The sequence below is a fragment of the Dermacentor andersoni genome, chromosome 2 (genome assembly GCF_023375885.2).
Source record: "Dermacentor andersoni chromosome 2, qqDerAnde1_hic_scaffold, whole genome shotgun sequence".
Taxonomy (NCBI): domain Eukaryota; kingdom Metazoa; phylum Arthropoda; class Arachnida; order Ixodida; family Ixodidae; genus Dermacentor; species Dermacentor andersoni.
Window position 1 is genome coordinate 197,306,826 of NC_092815.1, and position 17,144 is coordinate 197,323,969.

Sequence of the window (17,144 nt, forward strand, 5' to 3'; positions counted from 1 at the left end):
TCGAAGAAATTATCGAGGCACAAGAGCACTCACAGCTGCTCAGACTATCCGGCACCCTGACGGGCCGCAAGTTACTCGGCGAGATCGGCCTCAATCCTGTCGACCAGTGCCCCGACTGTCGTGGGGATTCCCACCGACATCAGGTCTCACCTGCACATCGTGCCCCTTCCCCGCAATATGCACCCCGCAAACAATGTTTGCAGACGTCGGGCCAGGGGTACAGCTCTACTCGTTCATGTCCGCAATAACCACATTGAGGCAAGCTTCGTGGATGCCGCGGCATATGTCCAACAAGAGGCATTCGCCGTCTCCATCGTAGACTCCAATTCAAGGCTCAATTGCTGCGCTACGGTACGCACTTCGAGGCCCCTGGTAGACGAACAGGTTACAGTCGCTCTGGCTTTGCTGGATGGTCACAGAGAGGCAATATATAGTGATCCCAAGGCAGCCATTAAGGCCTACCAAAGCGCTATGGTCTCCCCCCGGCCCTCCGCATTCTCCAAAGCGCCAAAAGTATCTCTCCGCATTCTCTCATTTGGTTTCCCGCTCACTTGGGGTCCATTGAGGGCTCTCCCTTTAACCCTAACGAGGGCGCACACGAGGCCGCGCGAGGACTCACTGACCGCGCCACCTCAGCAGTTTAGCAGTCCCCCTGCCCCGTGGGGAACCCTTGCTTACGTTTAATGGAATCATCACACACTACTATATGTCAAGACGGGTATTCCCCCTCCCGCACCCCGCCTTATGGAGGGCGCGGGCGGTTACCCTTCGATTTCTACAAGCCCGTGCGTACCCTAACCTCGCTGTTCTTCATGCCATATACACTGAAAGATATCCCAGTGCGGACTGCCCTGCCTGTGGACTAAGGGCAACATTGGACCATGTGATGTGGGAGTGTGAAGCCATCGGCTCCTCCTTCAGCGAGGATAGGTGGGCTGCGCTCTTGGGCAGCCCCGAACTCAACGACCAAACCCTGGCCGTCCAGAGTGCCCGCGATCGGGCCGTCAAGCTCGGCTTGGCGGTCCCTACGTGGGACTAGCCGGGTGGCGCGGGGTCTCCCCTGCGTCTTCTCTAGACCGAAATAAAGTTACTTCACTCGCTCACTCACTCTCCATTTTCTTTCCTCACCCGCTCCTTCCGCTCGCGGCACCACGGACTTCGTCGTCGTGTGTACGTCGGCACATTCGCTGTGACAGAAGCAAGAACTTCAGCATAAAATGAGAACACAAAATGCGAATACTTAGGAACTGTTTCGAAGAAAATAGTCGAGGTCGATTATTATTAGCTATGAATATTGTGTAGACCCAACGCGCTGTGGGAATCAATGCTTTGCGAAGCAAATTGCAGGTCACTGGCAATCGCGTTGACACTGCGGCAGCGCCCTTGGAACGGCTCCCTGAGCCTCTAGATAAGTTTAAGCAGAGGCGTTCATTGTGGGGCTAGGACATGCTGAAGCTGAGAAAGGCCATAAGTTTTCGTAGCAACTCGATAACTACGGAAACATCGTTAGTCCTATGCGCATGGTAGCACACTGAGTTGGGCATATCACTCAGATAGTCTCATTGAGGCACTTCTCCGCGAATTTCCACTCTTCCAAGATCTCCTTTGTTATATCTGCAGTAGCATGGCAGTTCCGGACTGTGACATCCAGCGCAGTCTGAAGGCGGAACCTGAGGATCTCCATAGTCGTGTAGACCACGCGGGAGGGCATGACGCCACACCTGTCGGTACTGCGAATCTTGAGTGTGCCAATGTCGAGCGCTGTGGGCACAGCTCGGCGTTCACGTGGCGGGGATGGCCAAAGTAAATCTGGGGTAACCAGAGCTTTTCGTAAACTAACCATGGGGGATGTGGTTTTCACCGGAACTCATGTCGAGGTAGCTGGGAAGCGACTTGATACTGATGCCTTTTCTCGGTGTTAATGCCTTTCGGCGCCGTTATCGTTCGTGAGTACCAAGTCGATGTTGTGCGTGGTTGCACTCAGGCACGCAAAAATTCTGGAAATTATTAGCATCGATAAAAGGCATGCCTACAAAATAGCGGTCCTGGTTTCCATCTCCATGCCTGTCTTATGGCACAGCGTCAGGAGTCCGTTGGTGCACACTGGGCCGTCGGTCGGAGTCGCTCTGACGACGCTGCCATGCTGAAGTTCAGCGCGGTGTTGCCGTAGTTGAACTTCACGTCTAGCGCATAAGAGCAAGCCTCGATGCTCGAATTAGCGGCCTGGTAACGACAAGAAATGCCGTGAAAGTCCAATGTGCAGGCGTCCGGACGAACGAGGGGTGCCCGCATTGCTGATGGCGTTCGGAAATTAAACCTCGTGGGAAACTGGCTCCTGAAATGTGCTTCGTACGAAGGTAGCCACTACGCGGTGTTCCGCTGCCGAGATCGCCAGATCTTTTTACCAGCGTCACCTGGTTCGAACGCAGGTAGTGCTTGAGAATCACAGGCTAGAGTGGATTACGTAGCTCGAATGACGACAATGCAACGACTACGACGGCGTCGCGAAGAGGAACGTATACCCGCGGTCCACGGCGTAGGAGAACGGACGGATGGACGGAGGGCCGACCGACAGACCCAGGAGCCACCTAAGTTCCTTTGTGGGGGAGAATATGTTCGTGCATTCAGCTGTCTCTACAATGCGAAATGAATTGCTCGTAGAATTAAATATGGGAATTTTAGGTCCATACCTGCTTCGCTGTGCGTATTCGAAACATTAAACTCAGCAAGTCAACCCCACACGTGTTCCGTTCCATGGGAGTATAAACCTAACCCAGCCGTATCGGCCCGCCCACTCGAAGTTCCTCAAGAGGAGCATTGCCAACTTGTGCTTTGGAAATGCAGTAAAGAAACCTTGCCAACATAAGATCTATACGAGTCTTATGGATCTTATGAGGTTATCAGCAGCAGGGCTTCCGGAGTCAGTGCAAGTTTCGGTCCTAGCGTTGCTGCTAAAAAGATACGGGTCAAACAGCACAAATAGGCACGCGGAAAGTCAACGAAAGGTACGCAGAGGGAAGGTAGCGGTAGCGCCCTATCTGCATAGAACGGCACATAGTCTTAAGAAAGTGGCTAGCCGGGTGGACACATAAGTGATCTTTTCAACGCCAGAAAAACTCGCGAAAATATGTCGTTTGGCGGACCCGTACTGTAAGCCATCAGTCGGATGCTCTATTAATCATCGGAAAGCACCAGTGTGTTGCGTAGAAGCAGTTGTTTATGAACTCCCGCTGTCCTGTGAGAAAAATACATACGACAGAGAAGAAGGTGTCTTAATGACCGGTTACTGTCAGGAATGTCAGGAATTCACTGTCAGGAATGCGGGTGTGCGCCGATGTATGGGTCCTACCGGCTTCTTGCGAAGCACAAGGATGAAGATGTGCGAAAGATTATTGAGGCTCACGCTATCTGTCGGTATAGTGATACGTGTGTTATTGCCCCTTCTTCGACTTCTTAGATAAGGAGACGGCTTTTTTGGATAGTTAATATTTTGATGAGGTGACGCCACTGTGCATGGGTTAAATAGGTGGGTGTTTCCTCAAAATCAAGTTGATGAAGTTAGCGCATTGTGGTATCGTCTCCCTTCTGTCCTTGTTCGCTGGCGCTAAATATGCTTTTCAGGTCAGTTTACCAGCACACCCAACAAATGGCAATGCTGATCTGCCCTTATCTGTTAAAACGACACTAAAGGCAAACACTATGTTGATGTGGACTGTTTAAATACCTTTGCGGAAACCTCGCAACGCTTGTTTCTTGCCAAGAAAATACTTAGTTTAAGAGGAAATGGTATCTGAACGGTCCGAATACCTTTTTCCGATATTCAAATATCGTGACACACAACCATGGGAGTGGTGGTGACGTTGCCTACGCCATCACCGCTCTTTGCTGCCGCCGATGAGTAAAACAGTGCCCGACAAAAGGCGGCACCGAGCCAAGACAGAGCAGCGGATTCGCCGCTGCAACTGCTTTTTGGTCAAGTGGCGTAGACCGTTCGGGCATCCCGCGACATGCCATGGAAGTTGAATTCTCTGTTACTTGCAGTTTTCGCGAGCCAGCAAAACCAGCGCAGGAACTATGTGATCAGGAATGTAGTGAAACGCGAAAGCGTGGGCGCCGCAGGGTTGAGCGAAAACAGAACCTTTAAACCGTCCACGTCATTGTCAACGGTAATTTCAATGAGTTCATTTTTTAAAACATAAAAATGGAACCAGACAAGTAGAATTATATTTCATATTATAATACAATACGAGGATGTTTTCGCAACAAGTAGTTGAGTACTAGTGACAGAATTTAACTGAGGAGTGCTTTCGTCAGCCCGCAAGTACTTGAATGCCCCGGTGGAGTCTCTAAGCGTGTCCCGCATTTACTTCGGTTTCTCAATTATTAAGGCTCTGCTCGGGATAATAATGACGCCTTAGAGATTCTCGAGCATTATTCTATCACTTTAGCTAGACATAGTATTTGCCTTTAGCGTCCCTTCAACGTCGGATGCAACTTATTTGCACACAACCGCATTCTGCACAATGAAATCAACTACCCTGATGACCACATCACCTGAAAGACAACCTTAGAGGTTATTTCAGTGTAGTCTAGCGACTTGCAAATGCACATCAACGAAAAAAAGTCTGCTCTGTTATGCATAACTTAAAAAAACATTCATTAACATTTAATTATGCCATTAATTCAACGAAACTGTCTAAAGTTAAGGAGCCTAAATACCTAGATGTCATATTGTCACAACATTTACTATGAGATTGCCATATTCAATTTATGACCTTATCTGTACTAAAAAGACTGCGTTTTCTAATAAGACGATTACAGCTACTGCGACCATACACCAAGTTACTGGCCTATAATACACTAATTATACCCATCCTGGGATGCGCCGACCTAACCATGAAGCTCGAAGGAGCTGAAGAAGGAGCGCTTAGGGCCTTTTTTATAAAATTTAGCCATACAGACTTGCCCACACAGCTGCGTAAGAAGGCTGGGTTACTTACCATAAAAACCGGAGGAAGTTGGCGCGCTTAAAGGTAATGTACTAACTAATCCACAACCACCAAAATATAGGCAAGTCCCATTATATTAAGCGATGCACAGCAAGAACTACCCTCCCAAAACACTGCCATACTCTTGCTTCTTACAAATTCCACAGAGATGCTCTCAAATTCTCATTTTCCCCCTGGTGATCACATAAAGGAATAACCTGACCCCTTTCATTACCAGTAGCACATATTTAGCTTGTTTGTCTAAAGTAATTGAAAGCAATTCTCAACACTCGCAATTTTGAAACTGTGTTGTTTTTGATTTATCCTGATTCACTAGCCTCGCAATTTTAAAACAGTGTTGTTTTTGCCTTTATCCTCAATAAGTTAAGTGGGAATGTATTATTGTCGTTGCCGTTCACTTTTGTGGATTTTTTGTATGCCTTACAGCCGTCAATTGCGCGTCTTTTGGCTGTAGTATTTTTTTTTTCGCCTTGTTGTAAAACCACTCTCTCTTTTTCTTGACCTCCTTTTTTAATGCATATAGGGATTGACAAAATGCATAAATAAATAAATAATACGTGTAAATAAACAAATCTACTGGCCGCGGTTTTTTTTAGTGAACGCACAACAATCTTCCGGGGCAGTTGACAAGGAAAAGCATGGCAATGACGTCAATGAGTATGGCAAGTAGGGCCTCTTTTGTCAAGTTAACGAAGCTAAATACCAGCGTCGACCCGATGAGCTCGTTTTATGCTACCATTCAGGCAAACCCTTTAAACGCAAGGACAGCGACGAGCATGTATCGTGGCTTCCGAAATACACTATCTCATCTGGTTGCAATAAATTACTGCACAAGAATGCTGGCAGCGCGTCCTCGAGGTAAACCCGCCTACAATGTTATGCCATTGCTTGATCAAGCAATGTTTTGAAAAGTCAAAGTTCTCTTATCGCAAAATGGACGTGCTTACTCGAGCGAGAGAGTCCAGCCGTGGGCAGGTAGCCCGGGTCTTAGCTTACGACGTTGTGTTTCGTTTCAAGCGAAGGCAAATGGAAAGACTGGTAGGGGTCTGCTTAATACTAGGCAGCTTATCTCGATATACAGAACGCGTAAATGCGGATGGAAATCTTGCCTGGTAATGGCTGTGCCTGGCCAGAATAGAATGCACGGCTGTAGTCTTGCCTGTACCGCGCATTTTGTTGCATATGGCAAATTTTTCATACTACCGGCCTACAAAATAGTGTGAATTTACCAGAAGATTCAACTTTTTGAATACCGCAGAGCCAATGAGCAGCAAAGCGACGCAGTTCCAATTTGGAAATACAAACCAAGGACACAGGCTAAATATTGCACTGAAGAGTCATGTGCTTTTGTGGAAGGCATGACCAGGCAGCGAAAATTATTCTTAGACCTTTCAAAGTCGTGCAAGTAACGGTGCGACAAGGTGTGCGTAATATCGCAGGGTACCTCAATCAATGGCTACATATAAGCCGCAACCATAAACTACGTTCAGTACTATCAACCTAGGAGGAGTCAAGAAACAAAATGAGGGAAGTGTAAGGAAGACGCAAAACAATACGTAAAGCGACAGTTCTTCGAGATGAAATAAGCAGATACCGAGTAAACAGTAATTGTGACCGTATTTGTTCGCGAATTCCCAGTGTCGTTACAAGGTAAAATCACCTACGCATTAAATGACAGTAATAAGCGGCACTGAGCACTCGGAGAGCCAACCAAAGGCTCAGACATGTTTTGGAAGCGGAACATCGGGCTGAATCATAGGCGAAAATCGCAAGCACAAATCGAACATTTCCCACAGATCATTTATTATCAAAGAATAAGAGCAAATACCACAGAGCCTGCCAGCATTCCCGTTCGTTCTCTTCCTGCCACTCATGATTCCCGGTATTTAAATAAAGAGCCATATTTTTATAGTTTCTGGGACAGTTCAGTTGTGAATGAAAGTTGAGCGCAGGATTCCTTGAAATCTTGCAGGAAAAAGCGCCGTCTAGTACAGGGATGCACAAATGATGAAAAGATATATCAGGAATGGCTGATACCCCCCTAAGCAAGAAAAGATGCAATGGCTGAATATTTATATATTTATTTATTATATTTATTTAGGAGTACTGTAGCCCTCACTTGAGGGCTACAGTATTGTAAAATTGCCAAGGAATTGTCAAAGAAAACAAATTTCCGCACCAACAATACCACATCATAGAGCATTGTCAAACACAAATTACAGGAAGGATGAACGAGCATACAAGTGCAATGTCTGTTAGAAATGCAAGAATAACAGTAAGCATGATCAATTATTAATTACGCCGAGGCCTGTAATACAATTCTAGTTGAGTATACAACGGTTCAACATTTTGTGTTGTTACAGTGCCGTCCGCCAGGCCATTCCATATGTAAATACACAAAGGACAGAACGAGGGTTGAAAACCATCAAGGCGTGTTTTATAAGGCTGTATACTGGCACTTCGGTTTAAACGCGCACTGTCTTTTAGAGGGGGACGAATGTATGTTTCTTTATTTATTCCTGCTTGATTCCTGATTAACTGGACAAAGAATTGCATTCGTTATTTTTCTCGTCGTGTTTCTGGCAGTTCCAAGTCGCACATTTCAACATGTCTGTTACACAATCAGCTCTTTATGTGAATGAAGAAGCGAAAGAAAGAATAAAGGAAAGAGCGAGGAATAAATAAAAAGAAAGAGAAAAGGAAAGGAACTTGCGAAATAACAAGGAAAGCAAGAACAAAGAAAGAAAGAAGGAAGGAAATACGGAAAGAAAAAGGGAAATGAAGAAAGAACGAAAGCACATTTAGGTAGTGCATTAGGTGCTCGCATGTGTCGTTCAAAAGGTCAACCTACAGCACCGTACGTGTACTTCATACTTCGGTTCGTTTTGTCTTGCAAGAAGTATGACGCTTCTGATGGCATAACTTAATGTATTACCGCGTGTGCTGCAGGCTTCCGCGTTCACGTGTTAAATTAGTGCAACATGTTGTCCATACCTTTTAAATGGCATGGTGTGATATTACACACGGAACAATGGCCTCCGGAATCAATTGCCTGCAATTCTGTGTTGTCGTTGTGACACGTTTACACGAAGCTTACTACAATGTGACATATGCCAGATACGTTTCAGCTGGTATGCGCCCCTTTTGCTAACTGCACTACAAGTCCACACTAAGCAACATTGTACATTTAAGGGTGTCTTTTTTGTCTTTAAGTCACCCTCTTACATATATAGAAAATGGGGCTTAGGCGAAATATTACACCAGCTTGAAAGGGCCAGTTTTCGGAACGACATATTTAGTGTGGCCCTATGACGTGCTCAAACGTGGCGCGCATCGCAGAAGAAATAAACCCCTATTGCTTTGTACTGGCTTGCAATGTGGAAAAACTAGAGCACTATGTAATTCTGCATGGTGTATAATCCGCAAGAAAACACCCTTGTAGTGCCCTGCTAAAGAGTACACTAATCTGTAAGATTTTCAGATATTAGGCGTGCCAAAAGCGTATTGCGACATCCACCCTAGAGGGCGTAAATTTAAGTATTCTGTAGGTTGTGTCCGCACCACTTGCAGTGAACAAGTACCACATATGAAACTCGAGATAGCGCAGAGTCGTTGGTTACTCCCTAGCTCCCTAAACATTTTGTTCCTGAAATATGAAGGTTTCTGCCCTTCAGAAGCATTACTGTGTTCCTTTAGCATCTGCTGCCTGACAGACGGCAGCTTTCCCTTACGTGTGTGTTATGAATGTTTTAACTTATAAAAGAAATATTTGGTGGCATTGAGTTATTTAGTTAAGCAATCATTTTCTCTTGTGTTATGCATAGCTGCCTCTCCTTCTAAAAGAGCTGTAAATGCTCAGTACAAACGAAGCCTTTTCAAAAAATAACTTAAGGTAATCTCTTTTTTATGTTTTCATTTAATGTAATGGTAAAGAAGACACAAATTCGGGACCCTATATATTAAAAGATTTGTTAATGTTGAAATACACATAACCGAAATATCGTGAATGTATAACAGAGTCCAGAAGTAACGTTCTTATATACCATTTTACAGGATACCTAAACTGTATAACGCTACGCTATATTCAAAGCCAAAGAACCTTATTCGATACTATCCATTACTGAGCCAAGACACCACAGGTGAGGTCGCTTTAATTTTCCAGCACTTTATGGCTAACATAAATGGGCTGATTGATTCAAGATAACGTTGTCAAATGCAATACAATACATTGGCTATGTAAAATTTGTTAGAAACGTTAATGCAAGTGTAAAAATATAGAAGTGTAAACCTTGTTAACGCTAAAGGTAGAAATGCGCTTTGTAGTTCACCGGCCTTGATCTTTAATGGATTCGTGACAACATTTTTACGCGCCTCAATGCAGCCTCCTGAATATTTATTTTCAAGTGCTCGGACGCGACTCGCTACCTCCCACGTTTGGCGGTGTCCCGAGAGAACTTTGACAGCGAGCTTATACTTGGCTACAATGGTGGCGCCTTATGTGTCATGGCGAAACACTAAAGTTTCATGATTAATTACAACAGTGAAAATAATTAATCCTCCATTGATGTTATATTTATGCTTTATATGGAGTGCCTATAACGTTTTACTTTGGCCGAAGAGCTAAGTAAGGCACCTTATTCATAATCCGTCAACGGTGCCACAAGGTGTGGCAGACCAGTGACTGAATAAGAGCAGAATAGGCACTACGCGTCACGCATACGCTGTGCAAAGTGGTAACGTCCGTGGTCTGCGCGTGTAATTCAGCACAGTGGCTGTTATTTTGGTGGAGGCAGCTCGACTTATGAAAGAGACCACACCAGACAGCAGGAACGCCGCCCCCGTGTTGGAAATGACATCAGTTCGCCGTGCAAGCCATAGAATGCGAGGCATCGCCTTAGAACTTGGAACATAAATAAAATCATTACTCTGACCACTGAAAATGTAACCGAAGGGGTGATATACTTCGCGCTGCAGCACTCGTGAGTGCCAATGACCTTCCACGGCTACATCTCCGCAGACGCGGAAGAGTGGCTGGCTGAGTTGCAAAGCTTAGCTACGTCAACAAATGGGACCACACGGAACTCGGGAACGTAAAGTCGAGCCTCGAGGATGGCGCTCGCGCGTGGTTTCTTAATAGAGAAGACGCGCTGGGATCATGGTCTGAGTTCCCGCGAAGGCCCTATTCAGAGGAAATAGCGCAGCTTGACTTTCAGTCGCGAGTTTCCAAATCAAACGAGAGCGTGACGATGTTCGTAGAGGACATGCCGCTTCTCGTTGGCTGTGCCCGCCTTGGCAAGTCAGAAGACGATAAGCGAAGTCATATAATGAAAGGAGTAACGGAAAAGCTCCTTGCTGCCTTGTCCACTGTCAGCGGCAGACTGGCGCTGTTTCTTACCGAAGCCACTACTAAGAAGAATACACTTCAGCAGTGATCCAGCACGTACAACGTCAATCAAATGTTGCGCCGACTCAAAATACGTAACTAGGCTTCAGGTACGAAGTCACCTCGCTTTGCGACCTCATGCGCTCTGTGGTTACCGAAGAGCTGCAAAAAAAATGCACAATACGTCCCGTCCTCAATTCAGCTCGCTCACCAGCATCATGCGCAACGAAGGACAGCATCCGCGTCCGGCTTCCATTTTTAGCACTGAAGAGCCGCATCTGCAAGTGAGGTCCGGTGCAAGCCTCATGCAGAAATACTGCTTTGCCCCGCCCCAGCTGTCACTCCTTGTTTTGTTATTCCACTTGGCTTAGTGCAGTCGCTGCAAGCAGGTTGGCTAGCGCAATTCGATGAGTGCCAAACGCCCACGTAGAAATGAGAGGTTTGGCGACCCCCAGATCGACGGCGGCTGGGTTACCACTGCAGGAATGCTGGTCACGTTTATTGGGAGACTCCCCAGAGCTGTCTCAGACTACGCTGTTTTTAGAGCGCAGAAGTTAGTGACCGTTCCTGCGGCGAGCGTAGGCGGCGGTGGCATAACGTAGCGAATGAGCACAGGTAAAGATGAAAGCGAGATGAAAGATGAGAGCGCAGAGGGGCATGAAGGATGCGAGGTGGAAAGCGGAGAGGGTCATGCAGCGGAGCCATGAGGCGCAAAGCGGATGAGGGTATGGCGAAAGCGTGAAAAGAAAAGCTTAGTGCGCCGACGATGGGTACGAGACATCGCGCCAGAGTAGTGAGCGTCATCTGGTAGGTCAATCGGCGGCGAATGGTATGAAACGCGCCCACGTGTCAACCACGCGCTGGCTCTGGCGACCTCCCAGATTAGGAAGGCCGTCGCACCACATTTCGCTCCGTTTGCAAAGTGCCGCACAAGACAGGTAGTTCGATCCAACTAATATAACATCATCAGCAGCAGCAGCAGCCTGTGTTATTTACAGTGCAGGACGAAGGCATCTCCCTGCGATCCAATATATAGCGAAGCGAAAACACGTCTAGAGCTGCGCTGAAAATTTGCATTACTCAGTATCCTAAGCGAACCAGGCCAGTGTTCAGAAAGTTATTAATTCGTAAATGCTCTTCTCCTGTGGCCGCCCAAGTTCGGTAATAATATATGCAGCATCAGGATTTACTGAAATCTTCTTTTACAAAACATTTTACTGCAAGGTATTTTTGTGAATTATGGTGCAGGCACAGCCAGATAACTGCCGACATCGCAGTATTCTCCGACTAAGAACGCAAATCTAGCACACCAGCACGCCAGTCACGCGGCCGCTCACCGGAACACTATTTCACTGCTCCTGATAGCACTTCAATGATAGTGAAGGGACAATCAAAGTGCGCACGCCGAATATCAGTGACAGTGAAGTTTCGTGACGAGGCCGTTTATTTACGTTGCGCTGAAAACCTCGTATCGACGAGTTTACAGTCGAGTGGTGATACGACTATCCCATCAGCAGTTGGCGTAAATAAGGTTTCAATGGACGTAGGTGTGTTAATCGACCGCAGAAAACTTTGCGCACTTCTAGATAATGGAGCGACTCCTAATAGAAAACAGGTAAGCGTTTTAAAGAAACATTACGTTGCCCTGGACTGGGACGCCAGTTCATACGACTTCACTTGACAAGACTTGACTTCCCCTATGCACTCCTAGCGTAAAAATCTGCGCTGCCGACACTTTCTCGTCACTTGGTTGGTTCTGCGTGGTTGTTCGAACCATTCAAATGTTGGCCTAAACTCTCTTCGGGGATATGGTGAGAGGATTTCTTTTGACGAGTGTTGGATGATTTTCTCGATAAAGAGGGCAACAGCACAAACCAGCGCTATACGGCACAGATTCGCACTTGTTCTGAGCGAGAGTATCATGGCAGCATCGCGTACGAGTGTGACTGTAAGTCACGTCCATGGAGCTACGAAATAGGGAAGTCTTTGATAAAGGCAACATTCCTAGATTGTTGACCTAAGGTAGATGCGTTGTGCGAAGCCTCGTTGAATTTATTGAGGCTCACACAGCGGTCCTTTTTAGTAGCTTTTGAATGTGGGCACATTTTTTGTGGAACTGCTATCGCCTAGAGAACATGCTCGGGGAGTGCACGGCAACGTACACTACCCCCACACTACCTCGGCCTAGCGGAAGGCGGCGCTCCGCCACCCGCACCTGGCCGGCCAACTCTGGGCCGTCCAGCAGGTCCGCGGAGAGGCCGACAGGCTTGGCCTGGCGGTCCCGACATGGGAGTCACCCGCTCTGCGCTAAAGCGCGCCTTGCAGGACCTCAATAAAGTTTTTAACCAACGAACCAACTGCTGCCGCCGGCACCGAACCCTCAAAATAAATGGTCGAGTGATTTACTTCTGAATTAGACACTTACGACAATTCGCTCAATGGTATTTTCTTATACTCAGTTTTTACGGAAGACCAAAACAGGGTACTACAGGAACTCTTGGGGCGAATTGGAAGCAGGGTTCGCTCGCTCTACTAAGGTGAGCCAAATACCATTGACGACGCAACAAATAATGATATGCGACGACGCATGTCCCATCAAGCAGCAGCCCTATTGTGTCCCACCGAACGGTTGTAGGGCAATTCAACCAAACTCAGGGAAATGCTAGACGATGGCGTCATTCAGGTTTGGTACAGTCTGTAGCACACCCCCGTTGCATTTTCGCAGGAAAAAAGACGAGCGCTTTATTTCTGTGTTCATTATAGCGCGCCCAGGGCGTTATCAAGAAGGGTGTTTACTCTTGCCGCGTATCGATGACTCTTTGGAAAGATTTCGGCAAGCTCAGTACTTTTCGCCTCTTCAGAGAACTGCTATCGGAGGCAGATGAACGACACCAAAAAAGTAATTGTTTTCTTCACTCGAACTTGCTTTTACGATTTCAAAGCACCTCCTTTCAGCCTCTGTTTAACATCAGCAATATTCCCGCGAACAAGGAACATGTGCCTTGGCCATTGAAGCGGGAAAGGCGCCTCACCTACAGTGATGATGTGGTTGTCTTTTCGGCAACATTTGACCAACAACTGAAGCGACTGCGAGAATTTCTCCCGAAGCCATATTATTAATTAACGTCACCCTTAAGCCTAAGAAGCTTCCTTTCGTCTACGAGGAAGAGAATTTTTTCGGACACAGAGCTAGAAAGAAAGGCATGCGCCACAATTCCCCCCAAAAACCTGCAGCTGTTACCGAGTTTCCGACACTTACCGCCAAGAAAATCGCCCGTAGTTTTCTTGGCGTTTCATTGCTACCACCGTTATACTGGCAATTTTTCAAAGATGGCGCATACGCTGACTCGTCCCCCAAGTGACGTTGTATCGTTTGTTTTTTCGATTTAATTCGAACCCTTGATAGATTGCTCAAATCACAATACTGGCCGGAACCTGCCACCTGTGTTAGGTTTTAGGTCCATGCCTGTCGTGAGTGCCAAAACTGGAAGTCACTAGCTGCTATGCCTGTGGTATTGCGTAATCTAATTGGCCCACCTGGCAAATCTTTCAGCCAAGACGACCAGGGCCTTGTAGACAAGGTTCCTCTTTCATACTGTGAAAACGAGTGCACCGTCGTCATCCCCGACTATTTACCGCGATATGCTCAGGCAAAGGCGCTGCCTGTGGGCAATGTTTACGAGGGTGCCTTCTTTTTCATACAGAACATCGGCGTGCGGCATGGCGCCCCATCGAACCTCACCACAGACCGAGGCACTACCTGTACAGCAAAGCTCATTGAAGACGGTGTTAAAGACAGTCACACGATCCATCGAAAGACAACTATCCTGGAGAAAAGAGCCTTCAGCGAAATGCTGGACGAAACGATGAATGACATGCTATTTATGGAAGTCCAAAATCAAGAAAGGGGCTGACAGATGGAATAGCACACTGGTATAATGTTTGTAAACAGGGATAAGGTGCCTCAGAAAGGCTGGCCAACATTTCCATAGGAGGACTTATCTTCGTCAAAGGCCGCCTCGTCATCCTCGGCATGTTAGTATTAAAGGGTTAGTGCAGTGACGTCACGTGCGGAGGTTATCGGTGGCGGCTGGATAACCAGCTTCGGCTGGATAACCATCACTGCCACAGCTTCGTCAAAGCCATCAACTTGCCGGCCCCCCGCCATCAGCCTTAACTGTCTTTGACATGCGAGAAGAAGTAGCCACTCCGAGGGCAACACCTAGCAGTCAACTGCCATACTACCGAGTTATCGCTCCACCTTCGGAGGCAAAGCGGGGGAAGATGCCCACGAGTGGCTCGTCCACTACAAACGAGTGAGCAAGTCCAACGGGTGGGATACAACCGCTCAGCTCAATAATGTGGTGTTCTCCCTGACTGATACCGCTCTCGTGTGGTAAGAGAACCACGAGGAGCGCTTGCGACGTGGGAACATTTTCTTGACGAATTAAAGGCGTGTTTTGGGGACTCAGTAGGCAAAAAGAAGTGTGCGGAGAAGACACTGTCGCAACAGGAGCAGCTACCAGGTGAGACATGCACAACATATCTCGAAAAAGTGTTAAAGCTGTGCAAGGTGGTCAGTGCTCGCATTTCAGAAGAAGATAAAGTTGGACATTTGCTGAAAGTAGTGGCTGAGGACGTGTACAAATTTCTATTTGGAAAGGAAAGCATCAGTTCTGTGTTCGACGTCATTCGGCATTGCAGAACTTTAGAAACGCTCAAGATGCGTCGGATTGCGCCAAAGTTTGGTCGGTTAGCGAATGTCACGACGGTTGCCAATGTGACACGAGCTCTTTCCACGACCTTCCTTCGACCATCCGACAGATTGTACACGAGGAACTTTCCCGCCGCGAAGAGGTGTTGCATTCAACTGCTGACCATCATCGCGTGTACACGTCACGTGACGCTATGACGGTGCCACATTCAGCCCCATGGCAACCGATGGTTACCAAGCCGAACAGTCGAGAATGACAACCCGCCCTCCAACTCCGCGCTATGACCAACGCGCTCATTGCACGCCTTCTCGACGCCCGATGTGTTGTCGTGACACACACCATGAACCAACCCACTACACGAGGAAAAATTACAATATCCGCTTTATCGACGAACAACCAAGGTTTCGACATCTCCCGATGTGTTATTCCTGTGGTTTTCCGGGTAATATATCCCGGTTTTGCAACCAGCGTATGACCAGGTGGTATGGCCAGCACTCAGAGTTTTCTCGGCACTCCGAACGGCCGCACGGGGCCCCGTGGCCAGCACACATATCATCTGGCGACGAGTATTGGCCGAAAAGCTCCCGGAATCGCTCCCCGGCATCTGACAGGAGTTTGACGCGCCCACCGCAACATCGTGCTCCCCGTTCTCCCTCACCGCTGCGTCGCACCACGTCCCCTTCGTCACCGAAAAACTAGCTATCGCGGTCGATGGTGGCGAGGTCGCTGGAGACGTGCTACTGACAGAAGTACCACCTGTGTTGATGCTTAAAAACGAAGTGTGCGTTTTTGTAGATAATGTCCCTGTGATGGCTCTGGTGGACACAGGCGCAACAATTTCGGTCATGAGCGCCTCTTTTATGCACGTGCTAGGGCAAAAGGTTTTATTTAAATGGGGCGAAGTTTCAAAGTTATATGGAGTGAGTGGCGAGCCGTTGCGACCTGTTGGGGTGTGTAGTGCTGACATGTTTTTGGTAGGCCATGTTGTTACGACGGAGTTAATAATTATTTCTCGGCCGACCCATGATGCGATTCTCGGCATGGACTTCTTGCGGAAGTGTGGTGCTACTGTCGACTGCCGCACAGGGAAGGTATTCATAAATGGTAGGATTCCGTCAGGACTCCTGGAGAACCCTGTAGATCACCAAACTACCCTGTGTGTTTGTGGTGATATTGTCGACCTGCATCATCTACCGTTTGTGCGTTGTCTGTGGCGGCGCCGATTCCGACAGCTTGGATGCTACCGTGGAACCGATGCACATTAACTGTGTGAAGAAGAATGTGTTGGTGCCACATTGTGTGGTGTCCATCAAAGGCGGACGCACTGCCTTGTGGACCATAAATTGTACTAAGGAGCCCGTTATATTACCAGCCGGCATGAAATTAGCCTTCGACAGGGAACAAGCGTCCTTATCAGTTGCAGAACTTACAGATGTGCCGGAAGAACCTGATGGGCACAGTTCGGAAACGGCCCTTTTGTCAATGGTAAATAAATCACTCAGCACGAGTGAACGCCGAACGTTAGTGGGTGTGCTTTTGAAGCACCGTTAGGTATTCGACTATGCGCAGAAGGACAAAATGCCTGCAATCCCCGCGTCCCGAACACGCCATATCATCAACACGGGTTCGGCAAATCCGATTAGACAAAAGTCATATCGTGTTTCCCCTCAGAGCGCCAGATTATCGAGGAACAAGTGCACCAAATGATGAAAATATGAGTAGTACAAGCGTCAGCAAGTCCGTGGGCAGCTCCAGTGGTCCTTGTTAAAAAAAAGATGGATCTTGGAGATTTTTCGTCGACTATCGCCGTTTGAATGCTGTAACAAAAAAAGGAGGTGTACCCACTCCCACGTATTTATGGCGCAATAGACTGCCTTGATTCCGCCTCTTACTTTTCCTCAGTAGATTTACTATCCGGCTATTGACAAATTCCGATGCATCCTGACGACAAGGAGAAGACTGCCTTTGTAACCCCTGATGGGCTCTTTGAATTTATTGTGATGCCAATTGGACTGTGCAACCCTCCGGCAACTTTCA

General features: G+C 47.4%; 1 long non-coding RNA gene across 2 annotated transcripts in view; it reads left to right on the forward strand.

The window, feature by feature from the left end:
* LOC140215996 (uncharacterized) overlaps window positions 1–17,144 on the forward strand; it is a 126,071-nt gene that overhangs the window by 64,856 nt on the left and 44,071 nt on the right. For both annotated transcript variants that reach the window (XR_011892634.1, XR_011892633.1), the window contains one exon: window positions 9,063–9,148. This is a non-coding gene — a long non-coding RNA (uncharacterized lncRNA). The remainder of the gene's footprint in view (window positions 1–9,062; window positions 9,149–17,144) is intronic.